Source organism: Ranitomeya variabilis, chromosome 5, assembly GCF_051348905.1.
Source record: "Ranitomeya variabilis isolate aRanVar5 chromosome 5, aRanVar5.hap1, whole genome shotgun sequence".
Lineage (NCBI taxonomy): Eukaryota > Metazoa > Chordata > Amphibia > Anura > Dendrobatidae > Ranitomeya > Ranitomeya variabilis.
The window spans coordinates 652,052,042-652,075,891 of NC_135236.1; the positions used below are offsets into that span (position 1 = coordinate 652,052,042).

General features: G+C 49.6%; 1 long non-coding RNA gene across 1 annotated transcript in view; it reads right to left on the reverse strand.

Annotated features, from left to right (window-relative positions):
* Positions 1 to 20,719, reverse strand: part of LOC143776711 (uncharacterized) — a 50,129-nt gene extending 29,410 nt beyond the window's left edge. Inside the window, exon 1 of the long non-coding RNA XR_013215894.1 lies at positions 20,643 to 20,719. This is a non-coding gene — a long non-coding RNA (uncharacterized LOC143776711). The remainder of the gene's footprint in view (positions 1 to 20,642) is intronic.
* Positions 20,720 to 23,850: the final 3,131 nt, after the last annotated feature.

A 23,850-nucleotide genomic window follows, 5' to 3' on the forward strand; every position in this document is an offset into this window, starting at 1 on the left:
CATGGACACGGATCCCAGGCCCGCGGTGGGATTACATTAGACGACACCGCGAGGCTGAATCTCGGACAGCGCACCCGCACAGGCGCAGCCAGCCTGACAGCAAATGATGTCAGAAGACGGGCAGCGCAAAATGTGTGCATGGCCAAGGGGTAACCTAACAGCGCAGGCTCCGGGACAGATTCAAACAACGCTGAGGAGGCGGCGCACGGCGACAAGGGGGTAAAAATGACGGCTGTGCTGCGTCACATGACAAAGGAAAGTTCCACCGACCGGACGGTTGAACGCTGTGAGGGGACACATTTCATAAGTGTTAGGTTCAGCATCTGCAAGGACCATAATTAAAAGAGCTAAGTTTACCTTTTCCAGCATTAGTGCTGTACACGATGGCTCTTCCAGCTACAAACGCCTGGGGGGGGGGGTTAAAGGTTTCCTTTCAACTTGCTCCAGTGCAGGCTTCGGCCTACACTCCGCTCCCCCTGCTCCTCCTGCTGACCCTGGGCTCTAACACCGCCAGTTGGGGCCCAGATGTGCTGGCTGCACAGAGCCAAACACCAGCCAATGTGTCAGTGGGGTCCAGCACCGCCAGCTGTTCCCCTGCTGTGCAGCCGGCAACGTGTCCTGCAAAAGCCACGCAGACACAAGAACTGAAATTGAAGGGAACCTGTCCCCCCTCCCCCAGGCGTTTTTACGTTATCCAGCCACCTTGTACAGCGGTAATGCTGCATGTGTGCAAGGTGGCTCAGAAACGTATTCTCCTCGCACATGTGGAACTGAAAACACGTCTGAAATGTGTCCTCTGTGTGACCATTTAACCGTCCCGGTGGTGTGACTTTCCTTTGTAATGACACGCTGCAACCCCCTTGGTAGCGCTGCCCGTCTTCTGGCATCATTGTTTGGCTGGCTGCGCCTCTGCGGCCGCCCTGACCCACACAACGCCCCTCGGTGTCTTATTTATTGGGACTGCGAGGGTGTGATTCATGGGCAGGATCAGTGCATCAGTTCGCCTGTCCCTCCTCTCCTTCCGCCTTCTTCGGACTGTGCGGCTTCATGGCCGTGGCATGCGATAAGGGATCAGATGACGCCGCACAGTCTGAAGCGGGTGTAAGGACCCGAGTGTGAGAGGCCAACATATGTGCTGCGCCAGGCCCTGAATCCCAGCCCCGCAGTGTTTTAACAATGTTAAGACACTGCGGGGCTGGGATTCATGGTCATCGCGAACCGCACCGGCCGACATTACATGATGCCAGAAGATGGGCAGCGCTAACGGCGCTAGGCCAGGGGATAACACGACAGCGCAGACTCCTGTACAGCAAATAACAACGCTCGGGAGGCTGCACCCAGCACCAAGGTGGGATTCTTGACACCTGTGCTGCGTCTCATTACAAAGGGAACTCGCGCCTCCATTACACAGTTTGACTGTATAAAGGGCTGAATGTTATACGTGTTCCATTCAGCGTGTGCAAGGAGAAAAATTACAAGAGCAACCTTTGACTTGCGCAGCACTGCTGCTGCATAAGCTGTGGCTCTTCTACTTTGTAACCCCTGAGGGGGGGTTAAAGGTGACTTTTGAAATCGGTTCAATTAGGCTTCGGCCTACACTCTGCTCCACCTGCAGAGCCCGGGCTCCAACAACGCTAGTTGCTGTCCGGAAGTGCTGGCTGCACAGAGCCAAACACCTCGCCAATGTGTCAGTGGGGTCCAGCACCGCCAGCTGTTCCCCTGCTGTGTAGCCGGCAACGTGTCCTGCAAAAGCCACGCAGACACAACAGACCCAAAGCTGCCGCCAGTGCAGGCTTCGGCCTACACTCCCCTCCCCCTGCTCCTCCTCCTCCTGCTCCTCCTCCTGCTGACCCTGGGCTCTAACACACCGCCAGTTGGGGCCCAGATGTGCTAGCTGCACAGAGAAAAACACCAGCCAATGTGTCAGTGGGGTCCAGCACCGCCAGCTGTTCCCCTGCTGTGCAGCCGGCAACGTGTCCTGCAAAAGCCACGCAGACACAAGAACTGAAATTGAAGGGAACCTGTCCCCCCTCCCCCAGGCGTTTTTACGTTATCCAGCCACCTAGTACAGCGGTAATGCTGCATGTGTGCAAGGTGGCTCAGAAACGTATTCTCCTCGCACATGTGGAACTGAAAACACGTCTGAAATGTGTCCTCTGTGTGACCATTTAACCGTCCCGGTGGTGTGACTTTCCTTTGTAATGACACGCTGCAACCCCCTTGGTAGCGCTGCCCGTCTTCTGGCATCATTGTTTGGCTGGCTGCGCCTCTGCGGCCGCCCTGACCCACACAACGCCCCTCGGTGTCTTATTTATTGGGACTGCGAGGGTGTGATTCATGGGCAGGATCAGTGCATCAGTTCGCCTGTCCCTCCTCTCCTTCCGCCTTCTTCGGACTGTGCGGCTTCATGGCCGTGGCATGCGATAAGGGATCAGATGACGCCGCACAGTCTGAAGCGGGTGTAAGGACCCGAGTGTGAGAGGCCAACATATGTGCTGCGCCAGGCCCTGAATCCCAGCCCCGCAGTGTTTTAACAATGTTAAGACACTGCGGGGCTGGGATTCATGGTCATCGCGAACCGCACCGGCCGACATTACATGATGCCAGAAGATGGGCAGCGCTAACGGCGCTAGGCCAGGGGATAACACGACAGCGCAGACTCCTGTACAGCAAATAACAACGCTCGGGAGGCTGCACCCAGCACCAAGGTGGGATTCTTGACACCTGTGCTGCGTCTCATTACAAAGGGAACTCGCGCCTCCATTACACAGTTTGACTGTATAAAGGGCTGAATGTTATACGTGTTCCATTCAGCGTGTGCAAGGAGAAAAATTACAAGAGCAACCTTTGACTTGCGCAGCACTGCTGCTGCATAAGCTGTGGCTCTTCTACTTTGTAACCCCTGAGGGGGGGTTAAAGGTGACTTTTGAAATCGGTTCAATTAGGCTTCGGCCTACACTCTGCTCCACCTGCAGAGCCCGGGCTCCAACAACGCTAGTTGCTGTCCGGAAGTGCTGGCTGCACAGAGCCAAACACCTCGCCAATGTGTCAGTGGGGTCCAGCACCGCCAGCTGTTCCCCTGCTGTGTAGCCGGCAACGTGTCCTGCAAAAGCCACGCAGACACAACAGACCCAAAGCTGCCGCCAGTGCAGGCTTCGGCCTACACTCCCCTCCCCCTGCTCCTCCTCCTCCTGCTCCTCCTCCTGCTGACCCTGGGCTCTAACACACCGCCAGTTGGGGCCCAGATGTGCTAGCTGCACAGAGAAAAACACCAGCCAATGTGTCAGTGGGGTCCAGCACCGCCAGCTGTTCCCCTGCTGTGCAGCCGGCAACGTGTCCTGCAAAAGCCACGCAGACACAAGAACTGAAATTGAAGGGAACCTGTCCCCCCTCCCCCAGGCGTTTTTACGTTATCCAGCCACCTTGTACAGCGGTAATGCTGCATGTGTGCAAGGTGGCTCAGAAACGTATTCTCCTCGCACATGTGGAACTGAAAACACGTCTGAAATGTGTCCTCTGTGTGACCATTTAACCGTCCCGGTGGTGTGACTTTCCTTTGTAATGACACGCTGCAACCCCCTTGGTAGCGCTGCCCGTCTTCTGGCATCATTGTTTGGCTGGCTGCGCCTCTGCGGCCGCCCTGACCCACACAACGCCCCTCGGTGTCTTATTTATTGGGACTGCGAGGGTGTGATTCATGGGCAGGATCAGTGCATCAGTTCGCCTGTCCCTCCTCTCCTTCCGCCTTCTTCGGACTGTGCGGCTTCATGGCCGTGGCATGCGATAAGGGATCAGATGACGCCGCACAGTCTGAAGCGGGTGTAAGGACCCGAGTGTGAGAGGCCAACATATGTGCTGCGCCAGGCCCTGAATCCCAGCCCCGCAGTGTTTTAACAATGTTAAGACACTGCGGGGCTGGGATTCATGGTCATCGCGAACCGCACCGGCCGACATTACATGATGCCAGAAGATGGGCAGCGCTAACGGCGCTAGGCCAGGGGATAACACGACAGCGCAGACTCCTGTACAGCAAATAACAACGCTCGGGAGGCTGCACCCAGCACCAAGGTGGGATTCTTGACACCTGTGCTGCGTCTCATTACAAAGGGAACTCGCGCCTCCATTACACAGTTTGACTGTATAAAGGGCTGAATGTTATACGTGTTCCATTCAGCGTGTGCAAGGAGAAAAATTACAAGAGCAACCTTTGACTTGCGCAGCACTGCTGCTGCATAAGCTGTGGCTCTTCTACTTTGTAACCCCTGAGGGGGGGTTAAAGGTGACTTTTGAAATCGGTTCAATTAGGCTTCGGCCTACACTCTGCTCCACCTGCAGAGCCCGGGCTCCAACAACGCTAGTTGCTGTCCGGAAGTGCTGGCTGCACAGAGCCAAACACCTCGCCAATGTGTCAGTGGGGTCCAGCACCGCCAGCTGTTCCCCTGCTGTGTAGCCGGCAACGTGTCCTGCAAAAGCCACGCAGACACAACAGACCCAAAGCTGCCGCCAGTGCAGGCTTCGGCCTACACTCCCCTCCCCCTGCTCCTCCTCCTCCTGCTCCTCCTCCTGCTGACCCTGGGCTCTAACACACCGCCAGTTGGGGCCCAGATGTGCTAGCTGCACAGAGAAAAACACCAGCCAATGTGTCAGTGGGGTCCAGCACCGCCAGCTGTTCCCCTGCTGTGCAGCCGGCAACGTGTCCTGCAAAAGCCACGCAGACACAAGAACTGAAATTGAAGGGAACCTGTCCCCCCTCCCCCAGGCGTTTTTACGTTATCCAGCCACCTTGTACAGCGGTAATGCTGCATGTGTGCAAGGTGGCTCAGAAACGTATTCTCCTCGCACATGTGGAACTGAAAACACGTCTGAAATGTGTCCTCTGTGTGACCATTTAACCGTCCCGGTGGTGTGACTTTCCTTTGTAATGACACGCTGCAACCCCCTTGGTAGCGCTGCCCGTCTTCTGGCATCATTGTTTGGCTGGCTGCGCCTCTGCGGCCGCCCTGACCCACACAACGCCCCTCGGTGTCTTATTTATTGGGACTGCGAGGGTGTGATTCATGGGCAGGATCAGTGCATCAGTTCGCCTGTCCCTCCTCTCCTTCCGCCTTCTTCGGACTGTGCGGCTTCATGGCCGTGGCATGCGATAAGGGATCAGATGACGCCGCACAGTCTGAAGCGGGTGTAAGGACCCGAGTGTGAGAGGCCAACATATGTGCTGCGCCAGGCCCTGAATCCCAGCCCCGCAGTGTTTTAACAATGTTAAGACACTGCGGGGCTGGGATTCATGGTCATCGCGAACCGCACCGGCCGACATTACATGATGCCAGAAGATGGGCAGCGCTAACGGCGCTAGGCCAGGGGATAACACGACAGCGCAGACTCCTGTACAGCAAATAACAACGCTCGGGAGGCTGCACCCAGCACCAAGGTGGGATTCTTGACACCTGTGCTGCGTCTCATTACAAAGGGAACTCGCGCCTCCATTACACAGTTTGACTGTATAAAGGGCTGAATGTTATACGTGTTCCATTCAGCGTGTGCAAGGAGAAAAATTACAAGAGCAACCTTTGACTTGCGCAGCACTGCTGCTGCATAAGCTGTGGCTCTTCTACTTTGTAACCCCTGAGGGGGGGTTAAAGGTGACTTTTGAAATCGGTTCAATTAGGCTTCGGCCTACACTCTGCTCCACCTGCAGAGCCCGGGCTCCAACAACGCTAGTTGCTGTCCGGAAGTGCTGGCTGCACAGAGCCAAACACCTCGCCAATGTGTCAGTGGGGTCCAGCACCGCCAGCTGTTCCCCTGCTGTGTAGCCGGCAACGTGTCCTGCAAAAGCCACGCAGACACAACAGACCCAAAGCTGCCGCCAGTGCAGGCTTCGGCCTACACTCCCCTCCCCCTGCTCCTCCTCCTCCTGCTCCTCCTCCTGCTGACCCTGGGCTCTAACACACCGCCAGTTGGGGCCCAGATGTGCTAGCTGCACAGAGAAAAACACCAGCCAATGTGTCAGTGGGGTCCAGCACCGCCAGCTGTTCCCCTGCTGTGCAGCCGGCAACGTGTCCTGCAAAAGCCACGCAGACACAAGAACTGAAATTGAAGGGAACCTGTCCCCCCTCCCCCAGGCGTTTTTACGTTATCCAGCCACCTTGTACAGCGGTAATGCTGCATGTGTGCAAGGTGGCTCAGAAACGTATTCTCCTCGCACATGTGGAACTGAAAACACGTCTGAAATGTGTCCTCTGTGTGACCATTTAACCGTCCCGGTGGTGTGACTTTCCTTTGTAATGACACGCTGCAACCCCCTTGGTAGCGCTGCCCGTCTTCTGGCATCATTGTTTGGCTGGCTGCGCCTCTGCGGCCGCCCTGACCCACACAACGCCCCTCGGTGTCTTATTTATTGGGACTGCGAGGGTGTGATTCATGGGCAGGATCAGTGCATCAGTTCGCCTGTCCCTCCTCTCCTTCCGCCTTCTTCGGACTGTGCGGCTTCATGGCCGTGGCATGCGATAAGGGATCAGATGACGCCGCACAGTCTGAAGCGGGTGTAAGGACCCGAGTGTGAGAGGCCAACATATGTGCTGCGCCAGGCCCTGAATCCCAGCCCCGCAGTGTTTTAACAATGTTAAGACACTGCGGGGCTGGGATTCATGGTCATCGCGAACCGCACCGGCCGACATTACATGATGCCAGAAGATGGGCAGCGCTAACGGCGCTAGGCCAGGGGATAACACGACAGCGCAGACTCCTGTACAGCAAATAACAACGCTCGGGAGGCTGCACCCAGCACCAAGGTGGGATTCTTGACACCTGTGCTGCGTCTCATTACAAAGGGAACTCGCGCCTCCATTACACAGTTTGACTGTATAAAGGGCTGAATGTTATACGTGTTCCATTCAGCGTGTGCAAGGAGAAAAATTACAAGAGCAACCTTTGACTTGCGCAGCACTGCTGCTGCATAAGCTGTGGCTCTTCTACTTTGTAACCCCTGAGGGGGGGTTAAAGGTGACTTTTGAAATCGGTTCAATTAGGCTTCGGCCTACACTCTGCTCCACCTGCAGAGCCCGGGCTCCAACAACGCTAGTTGCTGTCCGGAAGTGCTGGCTGCACAGAGCCAAACACCTCGCCAATGTGTCAGTGGGGTCCAGCACCGCCAGCTGTTCCCCTGCTGTGTAGCCGGCAACGTGTCCTGCAAAAGCCACGCAGACACAACAGACCCAAAGCTGCCGCCAGTGCAGGCTTCGGCCTACACTCCCCTCCCCCTGCTCCTCCTCCTCCTGCTCCTCCTCCTGCTGACCCTGGGCTCTAACACACCGCCAGTTGGGGCCCAGATGTGCTAGCTGCACAGAGAAAAACACCAGCCAATGTGTCAGTGGGGTCCAGCACCGCCAGCTGTTCCCCTGCTGTGCAGCCGGCAACGTGTCCTGCAAAAGCCACGCAGACACAAGAACTGAAATTGAAGGGAACCTGTCCCCCCTCCCCCAGGCGTTTTTACGTTATCCAGCCACCTTGTACAGCGGTAATGCTGCATGTGTGCAAGGTGGCTCAGAAACGTATTCTCCTCGCACATGTGGAACTGAAAACACGTCTGAAATGTGTCCTCTGTGTGACCATTTAACCGTCCCGGTGGTGTGACTTTCCTTTGTAATGACACGCTGCAACCCCCTTGGTAGCGCTGCCCGTCTTCTGGCATCATTGTTTGGCTGGCTGCGCCTCTGCGGCCGCCCTGACCCACACAACGCCCCTCGGTGTCTTATTTATTGGGACTGCGAGGGTGTGATTCATGGGCAGGATCAGTGCATCAGTTCGCCTGTCCCTCCTCTCCTTCCGCCTTCTTCGGACTGTGCGGCTTCATGGCCGTGGCATGCGATAAGGGATCAGATGACGCCGCACAGTCTGAAGCGGGTGTAAGGACCCGAGTGTGAGAGGCCAACATATGTGCTGCGCCAGGCCCTGAATCCCAGCCCCGCAGTGTTTTAACAATGTTAAGACACTGCGGGGCTGGGATTCATGGTCATCGCGAACCGCACCGGCCGACATTACATGATGCCAGAAGATGGGCAGCGCTAACGGCGCTAGGCCAGGGGATAACACGACAGCGCAGACTCCTGTACAGCAAATAACAACGCTCGGGAGGCTGCACCCAGCACCAAGGTGGGATTCTTGACACCTGTGCTGCGTCTCATTACAAAGGGAACTCGCGCCTCCATTACACAGTTTGACTGTATAAAGGGCTGAATGTTATACGTGTTCCATTCAGCGTGTGCAAGGAGAAAAATTACAAGAGCAACCTTTGACTTGCGCAGCACTGCTGCTGCATAAGCTGTGGCTCTTCTACTTTGTAACCCCTGAGGGGGGGTTAAAGGTGACTTTTGAAATCGGTTCAATTAGGCTTCGGCCTACACTCTGCTCCACCTGCAGAGCCCGGGCTCCAACAACGCTAGTTGCTGTCCGGAAGTGCTGGCTGCACAGAGCCAAACACCTCGCCAATGTGTCAGTGGGGTCCAGCACCGCCAGCTGTTCCCCTGCTGTGTAGCCGGCAACGTGTCCTGCAAAAGCCACGCAGACACAACAGACCCAAAGCTGCCGCCAGTGCAGGCTTCGGCCTACACTCCCCTCCCCCTGCTCCTCCTCCTCCTGCTCCTCCTCCTGCTGACCCTGGGCTCTAACACACCGCCAGTTGGGGCCCAGATGTGCTAGCTGCACAGAGAAAAACACCAGCCAATGTGTCAGTGGGGTCCAGCACCGCCAGCTGTTCCCCTGCTGTGCAGCCGGCAACGTGTCCTGCAAAAGCCACGCAGACACAAGAACTGAAATTGAAGGGAACCTGTCCCCCCTCCCCCAGGCGTTTTTACGTTATCCAGCCACCTTGTACAGCGGTAATGCTGCATGTGTGCAAGGTGGCTCAGAAACGTATTCTCCTCGCACATGTGGAACTGAAAACACGTCTGAAATGTGTCCTCTGTGTGACCATTTAACCGTCCCGGTGGTGTGACTTTCCTTTGTAATGACACGCTGCAACCCCCTTGGTAGCGCTGCCCGTCTTCTGGCATCATTGTTTGGCTGGCTGCGCCTCTGCGGCCGCCCTGACCCACACAACGCCCCTCGGTGTCTTATTTATTGGGACTGCGAGGGTGTGATTCATGGGCAGGATCAGTGCATCAGTTCGCCTGTCCCTCCTCTCCTTCCGCCTTCTTCGGACTGTGCGGCTTCATGGCCGTGGCATGCGATAAGGGATCAGATGACGCCGCACAGTCTGAAGCGGGTGTAAGGACCCGAGTGTGAGAGGCCAACATATGTGCTGCGCCAGGCCCTGAATCCCAGCCCCGCAGTGTTTTAACAATGTTAAGACACTGCGGGGCTGGGATTCATGGTCATCGCGAACCGCACCGGCCGACATTACATGATGCCAGAAGATGGGCAGCGCTAACGGCGCTAGGCCAGGGGATAACACGACAGCGCAGACTCCTGTACAGCAAATAACAACGCTCGGGAGGCTGCACCCAGCACCAAGGTGGGATTCTTGACACCTGTGCTGCGTCTCATTACAAAGGGAACTCGCGCCTCCATTACACAGTTTGACTGTATAAAGGGCTGAATGTTATACGTGTTCCATTCAGCGTGTGCAAGGAGAAAAATTACAAGAGCAACCTTTGACTTGCGCAGCACTGCTGCTGCATAAGCTGTGGCTCTTCTACTTTGTAACCCCTGAGGGGGGGTTAAAGGTGACTTTTGAAATCGGTTCAATTAGGCTTCGGCCTACACTCTGCTCCACCTGCAGAGCCCGGGCTCCAACAACGCTAGTTGCTGTCCGGAAGTGCTGGCTGCACAGAGCCAAACACCTCGCCAATGTGTCAGTGGGGTCCAGCACCGCCAGCTGTTCCCCTGCTGTGTAGCCGGCAACGTGTCCTGCAAAAGCCACGCAGACACAACAGACCCAAAGCTGCCGCCAGTGCAGGCTTCGGCCTACACTCCCCTCCCCCTGCTCCTCCTCCTCCTGCTCCTCCTCCTGCTGACCCTGGGCTCTAACACACCGCCAGTTGGGGCCCAGATGTGCTAGCTGCACAGAGAAAAACACCAGCCAATGTGTCAGTGGGGTCCAGCACCGCCAGCTGTTCCCCTGCTGTGCAGCCGGCAACGTGTCCTGCAAAAGCCACGCAGACACAAGAACTGAAATTGAAGGGAACCTGTCCCCCCTCCCCCAGGCGTTTTTACGTTATCCAGCCACCTTGTACAGCGGTAATGCTGCATGTGTGCAAGGTGGCTCAGAAACGTATTCTCCTCGCACATGTGGAACTGAAAACACGTCTGAAATGTGTCCTCTGTGTGACCATTTAACCGTCCCGGTGGTGTGACTTTCCTTTGTAATGACACGCTGCAACCCCCTTGGTAGCGCTGCCCGTCTTCTGGCATCATTGTTTGGCTGGCTGCGCCTCTGCGGCCGCCCTGACCCACACAACGCCCCTCGGTGTCTTATTTATTGGGACTGCGAGGGTGTGATTCATGGGCAGGATCAGTGCATCAGTTCGCCTGTCCCTCCTCTCCTTCCGCCTTCTTCGGACTGTGCGGCTTCATGGCCGTGGCATGCGATAAGGGATCAGATGACGCCGCACAGTCTGAAGCGGGTGTAAGGACCCGAGTGTGAGAGGCCAACATATGTGCTGCGCCAGGCCCTGAATCCCAGCCCCGCAGTGTTTTAACAATGTTAAGACACTGCGGGGCTGGGATTCATGGTCATCGCGAACCGCACCGGCCGACATTACATGATGCCAGAAGATGGGCAGCGCTAACGGCGCTAGGCCAGGGGATAACACGACAGCGCAGACTCCTGTACAGCAAATAACAACGCTCGGGAGGCTGCACCCAGCACCAAGGTGGGATTCTTGACACCTGTGCTGCGTCTCATTACAAAGGGAACTCGCGCCTCCATTACACAGTTTGACTGTATAAAGGGCTGAATGTTATACGTGTTCCATTCAGCGTGTGCAAGGAGAAAAATTACAAGAGCAACCTTTGACTTGCGCAGCACTGCTGCTGCATAAGCTGTGGCTCTTCTACTTTGTAACCCCTGAGGGGGGGTTAAAGGTGACTTTTGAAATCGGTTCAATTAGGCTTCGGCCTACACTCTGCTCCACCTGCAGAGCCCGGGCTCCAACAACGCTAGTTGCTGTCCGGAAGTGCTGGCTGCACAGAGCCAAACACCTCGCCAATGTGTCAGTGGGGTCCAGCACCGCCAGCTGTTCCCCTGCTGTGTAGCCGGCAACGTGTCCTGCAAAAGCCACGCAGACACAACAGACCCAAAGCTGCCGCCAGTGCAGGCTTCGGCCTACACTCCCCTCCCCCTGCTCCTCCTCCTCCTGCTCCTCCTCCTGCTGACCCTGGGCTCTAACACACCGCCAGTTGGGGCCCAGATGTGCTAGCTGCACAGAGAAAAACACCAGCCAATGTGTCAGTGGGGTCCAGCACCGCCAGCTGTTCCCCTGCTGTGCAGCCGGCAACGTGTCCTGCAAAAGCCACGCAGACACAAGAACTGAAATTGAAGGGAACCTGTCCCCCCTCCCCCAGGCGTTTTTACGTTATCCAGCCACCTTGTACAGCGGTAATGCTGCATGTGTGCAAGGTGGCTCAGAAACGTATTCTCCTCGCACATGTGGAACTGAAAACACGTCTGAAATGTGTCCTCTGTGTGACCATTTAACCGTCCCGGTGGTGTGACTTTCCTTTGTAATGACACGCTGCAACCCCCTTGGTAGCGCTGCCCGTCTTCTGGCATCATTGTTTGGCTGGCTGCGCCTCTGCGGCCGCCCTGACCCACACAACGCCCCTCGGTGTCTTATTTATTGGGACTGCGAGGGTGTGATTCATGGGCAGGATCAGTGCATCAGTTCGCCTGTCCCTCCTCTCCTTCCGCCTTCTTCGGACTGTGCGGCTTCATGGCCGTGGCATGCGATAAGGGATCAGATGACGCCGCACAGTCTGAAGCGGGTGTAAGGACCCGAGTGTGAGAGGCCAACATATGTGCTGCGCCAGGCCCTGAATCCCAGCCCCGCAGTGTTTTAACAATGTTAAGACACTGCGGGGCTGGGATTCATGGTCATCGCGAACCGCACCGGCCGACATTACATGATGCCAGAAGATGGGCAGCGCTAACGGCGCTAGGCCAGGGGATAACACGACAGCGCAGACTCCTGTACAGCAAATAACAACGCTCGGGAGGCTGCACCCAGCACCAAGGTGGGATTCTTGACACCTGTGCTGCGTCTCATTACAAAGGGAACTCGCGCCTCCATTACACAGTTTGACTGTATAAAGGGCTGAATGTTATACGTGTTCCATTCAGCGTGTGCAAGGAGAAAAATTACAAGAGCAACCTTTGACTTGCGCAGCACTGCTGCTGCATAAGCTGTGGCTCTTCTACTTTGTAACCCCTGAGGGGGGGTTAAAGGTGACTTTTGAAATCGGTTCAATTAGGCTTCGGCCTACACTCTGCTCCACCTGCAGAGCCCGGGCTCCAACAACGCTAGTTGCTGTCCGGAAGTGCTGGCTGCACAGAGCCAAACACCTCGCCAATGTGTCAGTGGGGTCCAGCACCGCCAGCTGTTCCCCTGCTGTGTAGCCGGCAACGTGTCCTGCAAAAGCCACGCAGACACAACAGACCCAAAGCTGCCGCCAGTGCAGGCTTCGGCCTACACTCCCCTCCCCCTGCTCCTCCTCCTCCTGCTCCTCCTCCTGCTGACCCTGGGCTCTAACAAACCGCCAGTTGGGGCCCAGATGTGCTAGCTGCACAGAGAAAAACACCTCGCCAATGTGTCAGTGGGGTCCAGCACCGCCAGCTGTTCCCCTGCTGTGCAGCCGGCATCGTGTCCTGCAAAAGCCACGCAGACACTTGCTCTTGTACCTTCTGCTCCCCATCCTGGTTCCAGTACCGTCAGCTGGTTCCGGGCAGAGCCTTTGGCTTAGGTGCCTCCCTTTGGTATCCGAGTTCCACCAACGTCAGGTGGTCCTTGGTAGTGCTTTCAGGCACGGGTACCTCCTGCTTAGTAACCGGGTTCCAGTAACGTCAGCTGGTCCTCGGTAGTTCCATTGGCTCTTGGACCTTCGGCTACCCATCCGGGTTCCAGCACCGTCAGCTGGTTCTCGGCAGTGTCTTTTGCTCTTGTACCTTCTGCTCCCCATCCTGGTTCCAGTACCGTCAGCTGGTTCCGGGCAGAGCCTTTGGCTTAGGTGCCTCCCTCTGGGTATCCGAGTTCCACCAACGTCAGGTGGTCCTTGGTAGTGCTTTCAGGCATGGGTACCTCCTGCTTAGTAACCGGGTTCCAGTAACGTCAGCTGGTCCTCGGTAGTTCCATTGGCTCTTGGACCTTCGGGTAGCCATCCGAGTTCCAGTTCCATCAGCTGGTTCTCGGCATTTTCTCAGCCTTCTTGTACCTTCTGCTACATTTCCAAGTTCAAGAGACTAAACACGATGACCCGGAAGACCACCCCTAAGATGACGACGACACCAGAGACGACAACCACCGTGATGACGACGACCCTGGAGACGATGACCCCGAAGACCACCCCGATGACGACGACCCCGGAGACGACGACCCTGAAGACCACCCCGATGACGACGACCCCGGAGACGACGACCCTGGAGACGACGACGACCTGGAAGACCGAGAAGCAGAAGAACAAGAGGCTGCAGAACAAAGAGCAGAAGAACATTAAGCATAACACTAAATATCAGAGCAAAAAATATTATCTAAATTATAAGCAGAAGAAGACTAAGCAGTGTATGGGGGTGAGTCCGTTCCTCCTCGTGGTGCCCCTGGATAAAGCCTGATGCTGCAGGCCAAACTGAACGCGGACAAATGTAACTGTTTTGTGACAGGCAGAACGGAAGGTGTAATCTTCAAACTTTTATAGATAACAACTACGGGAATGCCTGTCACAAATAAGAATATGATGAAGAAGTTGAATATGATGAAGATAATAGTAAAATAAAAAGAATATGAACAATGTAACCCAAAAAATAATAGGTAGAAGATGAAGAAGAAGATGAATAAGGTGAAGAAGTTGATGTCAAAGAAGCTGATGATGAGGATAATTAAGAAGAAAGCGTGGGAGAAGTAAAAAAGAAGGTGAAGGGCGTGGAAGTAGTGAAACATCAATATCTGACATAAAAAAAAAAAAAAAAACATAGTCAAATTCTTTCTAACACCGAACTTCATAAAAAAAAATAAAAAATCCTGCTATTCTATTACATTGGGCTAAACCTCTGTCCCTTTAATATCTCCGCCACGTCCCCCAATACATCCTACAATATTCTTAGTTGTTTTCCTTCATGTAGAATGAACCTACAAGTGTATAAAGGGTTTATTTTAATTCCGATATTTTCGTCCCATTGACTTGCATTGGGATCGGGTATCGGTATCGGATTGGATTCCGATACTGTGACGGTATCGGCCGATACTTTCCGATACCGATACTTTCCGATATCGGAAAGTATCGCTCAACACTACTCTGTACCCCAAAAACACACTTAGAACCCTTCACACACAAAGAATTAGACCGCAAAACCTGAAAAACCCTCCTGACTTGCTGGACATGAGAGTCCCAGTCATCCGAAAAAATCAGAATATCATCCAGATACACAATCATAAATTTATCCAAATAATCGCGAAAAATATCATGCATAAAGGACTGGAAAACTGACGGAGCATTAGAAAGACCAAAAGGCATCACTAAATACTCAAAGTGGCCCTCGGGCGTATTAAATGCGGTTTTCCACTCATCCCCCTGCCTGATTCGCACCAAATTATACGCCCCACGAAGGTCAATCTTAGAGAACCACTTGGCCCCCTTTATGCGAGCAAACAAATCAGTCAGCAACGGCAATGGGTATTGATATTTAACAGTGATTTTATTCAAAAGCCGATAATCAATACATGGTCTCAAAGAGCCGTCTTTTTTTGACACAAAGAAAAAACCGGCTCCTAAGGGAGATGACGATGGACGAATATGTCCCTTTTCCAAGGACTCCTTTATATATTCTCGCATAGCAGCATGTTCAGGCACAGACAGATTAAATAAACGACCCTTTGGGTATTTACTACCCGGGATTAAATCTATGGCACAATCGCACTCTCGGTGCGGAGGTAACGAACCAAGCTTGGATTCTTCAAAGACGTCACGATAGTCAGACAGGAACTCAGGAATTTCAGAGGGAATAGATGATGAAATGGAAACCACAGGTACATCCCCATGAGCCCCCTTACATCCCCAGCTCAACACAGACATAGCTCTCCAGTCAAGGACTGGGTTGTGAGATTGCAGCCAAGGCAATCCTAGCACCAAATCATCATGTAGATTATACAGCACCAGAAAGCGAATAATCTCCTGGTGACCCGGATTAATACGCATAGTTACTTGTGTCCAGTATTGTGGTTTATTATTAGCCAATGGGGTGGAGTCAATCCCCTTCAGAGGAATAGGAGTCTCCAAAGGCTCTAAATCATACCCACAGCGTTTGGCAAAGGACCAATCCATAAGACTCAAAGCGGCGCCAGAGTCGACATAGGCGTCCGTGGTAATAGAGGACAAAGAGCAAATCAGGGTCACAGATAGAATAAACTTAGACGGTAAGGTGCAAATGGAAACAGATTTACCAAGTTTTTTAGTGCGCTTAGAGCATGCTGATATAACATGAGTAGAATCACCACAATAGAAACACAACCCATTTTTCCGTCTAAAATTCTGCCGCTCGCTTCGGGACAGAATTCTATCACACTGCATACTCTCTGGCGATTTCTCAGTGGACACCGCCAGATGGTGCACTGGTTTGCGCTCCCGCAAACGCCTATCGATCTGAATAGCCATTGTCATGGACTCATTCAGACCCGCAGGCACAGGGAACCCCACCATAACATCCTTAATGGCATCAGAGAGACCCTCTCTGAAAGTCGCCGCCAGGGCGCACTCATTCCACTGAGTAAGCACAGACCATTTACGGAATCTTTGGCAGTAAATTTCCGCTTCATCTTGCCCCTGAGATAGGGACATCAAAGTTTTTTCTGCCTGAAGCTCCAAATGAGGTTCGTCATAAAGCAACCCCAAGGCCAGAAAAAACGCATCCACATTGAGCAACGCAGGATCCCCTGGTGTCAATGAAAAAGCCCAGTCTTGAGGGTCGCCCCGGAGCAAGGAAATCACAATCCTGACCTGCTGTGCAGGGTCTCCGGCAGAGCGAGATTTCAGGGACAAAAATAATTTGCAATTATTTCGAAAATTCTGAAACCCAGATCTATTCCCCGAGAAAAATTCCGGCAAAGGAATTCTCGGCTCAGATACAGGTGCATGACAAACAAAATATTGCAAATTTTGTACCTTCGTGGCGAGATTATTCAAACCTGCAGTTACACTCTGAAGATCCATTACAAACAGGTGGACACAGAGCCATTCAAAGGAGAGAAAAAAAAAAAAAAAAAATTTCAGCAGACTACTTATTTCTCTCCTTTCTCAGCCAAGGATTTTAACCCTTTAGTGGGCCGGTCAAACTGTCATGATCTCAATGGCAAGAGATCATAGCATAAGCATATATAGGAACTAGCTCTTGGAAGATGGGAACTGAGCTGACCATGAACTAAACCTAACACACAACTAGCAGTGGCCGGGTAGCATGCCTACGTTGATTCTAGATGCCCAGCACCAGCCGGAGGACTAAATAATGCTAGCAGAGGAAAATATTAGTCCTAGCTCACCTCTAGAGAAATACCCCAAAAGGAGACAGAGGCCCCCCACATGTATTGGCGGTGAATAAAGATGAAATAACAAACGTAGTATGAAAATAGGTTTAGCAAATTTGAGGTCCACTTACTACATAGCAGAAGACAGAAAGGACACTTTCATGATCAGCTGAAAACCCTAATCAAAAACACCATCCAGAAATTACTTTAAAACTCTGGCATTAACTCATAACACCAGAGTGGCAATTCCTGTTCACAAGAGCTTTCCAGACACAGTAACGAAACTACAGCTGTGAACTGGAACCAAAATGCAAAAACAAACATGGACAAGAGTCCAACTTATCTAGTAGTTGTCTAGGAGCAGGAACAAGCACAGGGAGGCTTCTGATAACATTGTTGACCGGCAAGCAACTAACAGAGCAGCAAGGTTATATAGCGACTCCCACATCTTGATGGGAACAGGTGAACAGAGAAGATGAAGACACCAGTTCAATTCCACCAGTAGCCACCGGGGGAGCCCAGAATCCAAATTCACAACAGGTCGCCCCGTAAGAACGAAATAACAATTTTTACTTGCTGAGCAGAGTCTCCAGATGAACAGGGTCTCAGGGACAAAAACAATTTACAATTATTCACAAAATTCCTAAACTTAAACCTGTCTCCGGAAAACAGTTCAGGAATCGGTATTTTAGGTTCTGACCTAGGATTACTGATAACATAGTCTTGTATGCCCTGCACACGAGTAGCCAGCTGGTCCACACTTGTAATCAAGGTCTGGACATTCATGTCTGCAGCAAGCATAGCCACTCTGAGGTAAAGGGGAAGAAGAAAAAAAAAAAAAAACTCAGAATCTTCTTTCTTATAATCCCTCTTCTGCAATGCATTAAACATTTAATACTGGCCTGGCAAACTGTTATGACCCCAATGGCGAGGGTCTCAGAGGAACGTGGAAGTCTGCAGAATACAAAAATCCAGCTCATAGGGCAGTGGTAGCTGGGTTGACCATATATCTACTCCTAACGCCAACACTAGAAGTAGCCGGGGATCATTCCTACGTTGATTCTAGATGACACGCTCCAGCCGGAGAATCTAGCTACCCCTAGTAGAGGAAAACAAAAGACCTTTCTTGCCTCCAGAGAAGGGGACCCCAAAGCTGGATAGAAGCCCCCCACAAATAATAACGGTGAGGTAAGAGGAAATGACAAACACAGAAATGAACCAGGTTTAGCACAGAGAGGCCCGCTTACTGATAGCAGAATAAAGAAAGGTAACTTATATGGTCAACAAAAACCCTATCAAAATCCACACTGGAAATTCAAGAACCCCCGAACCGTCTAACGGTCCGGGGGGAGAACACCAGCCCCCTAGAGCTTCCAGCAAAGGTCAGGATATATATTTGGAACAAGCTGGACAAAAATACAAAACCAAAACAAAATAGCAAAAAGCAAAAAGCGGACTTAGCTGATATAACTGGAACCAGGATCAGTAGACAAGAGCACAGCAGACTAGCTCTGATAACTACGTTGCCAGGCATTGAACTGAAGGTCCAGGGAGCTTATATAGCAACACCCTTAACTAACGACCCAGGTGCGGATAAAAGGAATGACAGAAAAACCAGAGTCAAAAAACTAGTAACCACTAGAGGGAGCAAAAAGTAAATTCACAACAGTTATGCAACCATTATTCAATATCTTATGTAAGCAAAGAATCTATTAACAAAAATATTGTCTTTGTCATAATAAATGAGACTCTTTGTAACAGTGCCTGGTTTGTGCATCTTTATTTATCTACTGATCAAAGACCTGGATATACAGTGGATTGTGAAAGCATTCACCCCCTTGGCTTCTTACCTATTTTGTTACTTTACAACTTATGTTTAAATATTTTTGTAATATGTTTGTGTGTGATGCCCCAGCACTACATAAAGTTGTTGAAGTGAAATGAGAAAAATGTTGGCATAAATTAAATGTATGGGATCAAATAACTACAAATTTGCATGTGCATATGTATTCAGCCCTTTTGCTATGAAGCCCCTAAAAATTTCTGGTGCGAGCAATTATCTTCATAAGTTCCATGCTAAGTACAAGTCAGAATTGGGTTGTAAAAAATTATCCAAATCTCTGATGATCCCCGGAGTATCATCAAATCCATTATCTTCGAATGGATAGACAATGGTACCAACAAACCTGCTAAGAGAGGGCCGCCCACCAAAACTCTCAGCCTTGGCAAGAAGGGTATTAATCAAAGAGGCAACACAGAGACCAAATGTAATCCTGAAGGAGATGCAGAGTTCCTAAGCAGAGAATGGAGTATCTGTCCATATGATCACAATTAGCCTTACACTCCATAGTGGTGTTTTTTGTGGAAGATTGGGCAGAAGAAAAAAAAGCCTTTGCTTTTGTAAAAATTGTAAAGCTCGTTTTGAGCTTGCCAAAACACATGTGGTAGACTCCCCAAATGTACGGAGAAAGGTGCTGTGGTCAGATGAGACCAAAATTGAACTTTTTGGCCACCAAGTTAAACATAGGTCCTCACCTCATGAACACCATCCACACAGTGAAACATGGTGGTGGCAGCATAATGCTGTGGGGATGTTTTTCGTCAGCAGGTACAGCAAAAATCGTTCAAGTCAGGGGAAGATGGATGGTGTGAAAAACCTGTTTCAGTCTGTAAGTGATTTGAGACTAGGACCGAGGTTCACCTTCCAACAAGACAATGACCCAAAGCCTACTGCTAAAGCAACACTTAAGTGGTTTAAGGGGTAATATGTAAATATTTTGGAGTGACCTAGTCAAAGTCCAGACCTTAATCCAATTGAGAATCTGTGGTCAGACTTGATTGATGTTCACCAGAGAAAACTATGTAACTTGAAGGAGCTGGAGCAGTTTTGCCTTAAGGAATTGTCAAAAACCCCAGTGGTAAGCTCATAGAGACTTATCCAAGGCAACTTGCAGCTATAATTACCGCAAAAGGAGGCTCTACAAAGTACTGACTTTAGGTGGTTGAATAGTTATGAGAAGGAAAAAGCCATCACCAATCAACCTGCGCATTTTTATGTGTCTTTAATCTTTGGACTGAGCAGTCAAACCTGCAGGTACTGGCTGCTCACATAATAAAGTGCAAACATGTGTTAGAGAAGTAAAAATAGTGGCACTCATCAGTCCTGTAAAACCCAATGTCCTTTATTCAGGAAAACATATTAAAACTGGCTGCAGAGAGGGAATGAGCACACATGAGAGACGAGGATCGTTTCGTGCCTTCGTGCGCTTGTACCGTTCCTGGTCGTTCCAGTAGTAGCGCAGGAAGGCGCAAAACATTTGTTGTCCCTCATACTGTATGTGCTCTTTCCCTCTCTACAGCCAGTTTTAATATGTTTTCCTGAATAAAGACATTGGATTTTACAGGACCGGTGAGTGCCACTATTTTTCCTTCCCTAACACATGGTTGAATAGTTATGCACACTGAAGTTTCCAGTTATTTTGTCCTATTTGTTGTTTTCTTCACAATATAAGGACAATCAAATATTCACAGTTGCAGGCATTTTCTGACATTATAGGTCTGATCATTATAAGATCATGTAAAAATTTAATACATAAAAAATAAAATGTAAAAAATACACGAATTTCAACAACAGAGTATTTTGCATGTTTATTGAGGTAGGGTAAATATTTATGCCTCATGTTCTCAAAAGCTGTCAAACAGTGCAAATAAATGAAGAAGAAAACAGGTTACAAATGTATAAAATGCTTGAAAAGTCTTACAACTTCTAAAAAAGATCCCCTAATTCTTAAACTCAGAAAGGTGTTGCAGAATGAATTCTTGACAACTACTGCATTAATAAACTTACAAGCTGTATCCTAATTAAACCCAAAACACAAGAACAAAACGCATAAAAAACAGTAATGGTAAAGTTAATGTTACCTATGTATTTATGGCTGACGTCTGTCTTGTGCTTACAGCTCTCAGAGTCTGGAAATCAAGGGTTACAGCTTTCCTAAATATGAGGACTTCACAGGAAATGGGCGTTTACAAGGGTGAGTAAATAGGGAAAGGTAGAAACCATCGCCCCTTTCATCAAAGTAGATTATATTACATTGTTTGTCTCTGGTTAACTATTATACTTCTATACTAGCTTTGTTATTGTCATTAAATCGGAATTCCATATCAGTTTACCTTTTATCTTAAGCAAATACCAAAGAATTTCTGAATGAAGAAAATTAAATATTTGAGCGTCTACCTGTATAAATCTTTTTACTAAGAATATATTATATAAGAGGAGTGAAGCAGCTTGTATGGTGAAAAACAAAATGTGTACCCCCAGTGCTCCAGTACCCAATATGGCTTTACAGTTGTGCTCATAAGGTTACATACCCCTGCAGAATTTTCAGTGAATATGAAAGATAACACCAAAACTTTTTCTCCACTCATGGTTAATGGTTGGGTGAAGCCATTTATTGTCAAACTATTGTATTTGCTCTTTTTAAATCATAATGACAACCCAAAACATCCAAATGACCCTGATCACAAACCCTGGTGATTTTGGCCTGATAACATGCATAGAAGTTGACACAAATAGGTTTGAATGGATACTAAAGGTAACATCCTCACCTGTGACCTGTTTGCTTGTAATCAGTGTGTGTGTATAAAAGCTGAGTGAGTTTCTGGGATCCAGACAGACTCTTGCATCTCTCATCCAGCCACTGATGTTTCTGGATTGTGAGTCATGCGGAAAGCAAAAGAACTGTCAACGGATCTACAGGAAAAGATAGTTGAACTGTATAAAACAGGAAAGGGATATAAAAAGATATCCAAGGAATTGATAACGCCAGTCAGCAGCGTTCCAACTGTGATTACGAAATGGAAAATCAGGGGCTCTGTAAAAACAAAACCACGGTCAGGTAGACCAACAAAAATGTTGTCCACAACTGCCAGGAAAATTGTTTGGGATTCATAGAAAAACCCACAAATACATAACATCAGTAACATCAGGTGAAACACAGAACTCTATGAAAACTAGCGGTATGGCTGTTTCAAGATGCACATTAAAAAGGCACTTGAAGAAAAATGGGCTGCATAGCATTACTGCGCAAATGCCACAAAGTATCTAGCCAACAAAATGCAAAACAGCACAGAGGCAAGCCTCAAAACTTCTGGAACAAGGTAATTTGGAGTGATGAGACCAAAATTGAACTTTTTGGCCACAACCATAAACGTTACATTTGGAGAGAGGTCAACGAGGGTTATGATTAAAGGAACATCATTCCTACTATAAAGCACGGAGGTGGATCGCTCATGTTTTGTGGATGTGTGAGCTACAAAGGCACAGAAAACTTGTTCAAAGTTGAAAGAAAGATGAATGCAACACGTTATCAGCAAATACTGGAGGCAAATTTGCACTTATCAGCCCGGGAGCTGCGCATGGGAAGTACTTGGACATTCCAACATGACAATGATCGAAAACACAAGGCCAAGTCGACCTGTCATTTTATATTTAGAGCAGGAGGGGCGCACTCCATATAATAGGGCGGTGCTCAGAGGAAAAAGAAACTAAATATATATTTTTATACAACCTCTGGCACTCAAAAACAGACAAATGTTTATATTTGAAAAAATGGATTTATTCACTACCGGTCTTAATAAACAGATTATCTCCAACGTTTCGGCTAATTTAAAGCCTTTTTCACGGAAGTCTGAATCCTGGATAAGTGAACAGGCAGTCTAAGGGGAATCAGCCAATCCTTAATGCATGTCCGTCCTCAGGAGACCGGTGTGTGTGTGAGCCAGGAGTCCTGTTCACTTATCCAGGATTCAGACTTCCGTGAAAAAGGCTTTAAATTAGCCGAAACGTTGGAGATAATCTGTTTATTAAGACCGGTAGTGAATAAATCCATTTTTTCAAATATAAACATTTGTCTGTTTTTGAGTGCCAGAGGTTGTATAAAAATATAGACCTGTCATTTTGACCTCAGTATCATTGTGCCACTCTGGGGAGATCTCAAGCGCGCAGTTCATGCAAGACAGCCCAGGAATTTACTAGAACTGGAGGCTTTTTGCCAAGAAAAGTGGGCAGCTTTACCATCTGAGAAAATAAATTACCTCATCCAGACCTACCACAAAAGACTTCAAGCTGTCATTGATGTTAGAGGGGGCAATACACGGTATTAAGTAATGGGGTATGTAAACTTTTGATCAGGGTCATTTGGATGTTTTGGGTTGCTATTATGATTTAAAAAGAGAACACACAGTAGTTTGACAATAAATGGCTTCACCCAATCACTAACCATGAGTGGAGAAAAAGTTTTGGTGTTATCATTCATATTCTCTGAAAAAAGGCCATGAAAACAAAAAAAATCTTTTTTTTCTTTTGACCACAACTGTAACACCAAGATCAAATATCAATCATCCCTTTGAAGACAACACTTTTTGAAAGGATGACCACCCTTATAAACAGCTACAAGCTCTGACACCAGATCCTGGATTGAAACTTCTAGTGATCAGCTGTCATCAACATGGTGAATTATTTGTTTAGTTATTTGTTAATTGTTCGGACAAATATTTTGACAAATGACCAACTATATCATACTGTGTATGGACTGACTAGGTCTTCAAGAGTGGAAGGAAGGACCAAGCGTTGGACCATCCTATAATATAGATGAACATCTGGCCAGGGGACATTGCAGGAACAAAGTATTTTGGTGCCCTTGGCAGATGAAGTCAATGGTGTCTCCCCCCACCCCAAAGCAAAGGAATGGCTCAGACTAAGGTAAGAGAACTCCTAATGCAACTCTCCCTTCACCTCTGATGGGTTAGGTAACAAACTTTGATGACCACTTCCACTAGAATTGTTACCTTTTTAACAGAAAATGGAATAAAAAGTTTTTTAAAAAGGGTGTACTTTAGGGATGTGACTTAACAAGTAGTGCAATTTCAAAGTTAGATACAGATAATTTGTTGTGGACCATTTATACAACACAGGGGGGAAATTATTGATATTCATCCCTGACATCCTATATTTTAAATGTAGAAACCATGGATAGTTATGGAAACTAATAAAGCATAACTGGAATCGGGCCATTTGGTTTCAATTAATGTGTCCAACATTTGGAAGATGCCCTATTGGAAAATAAAC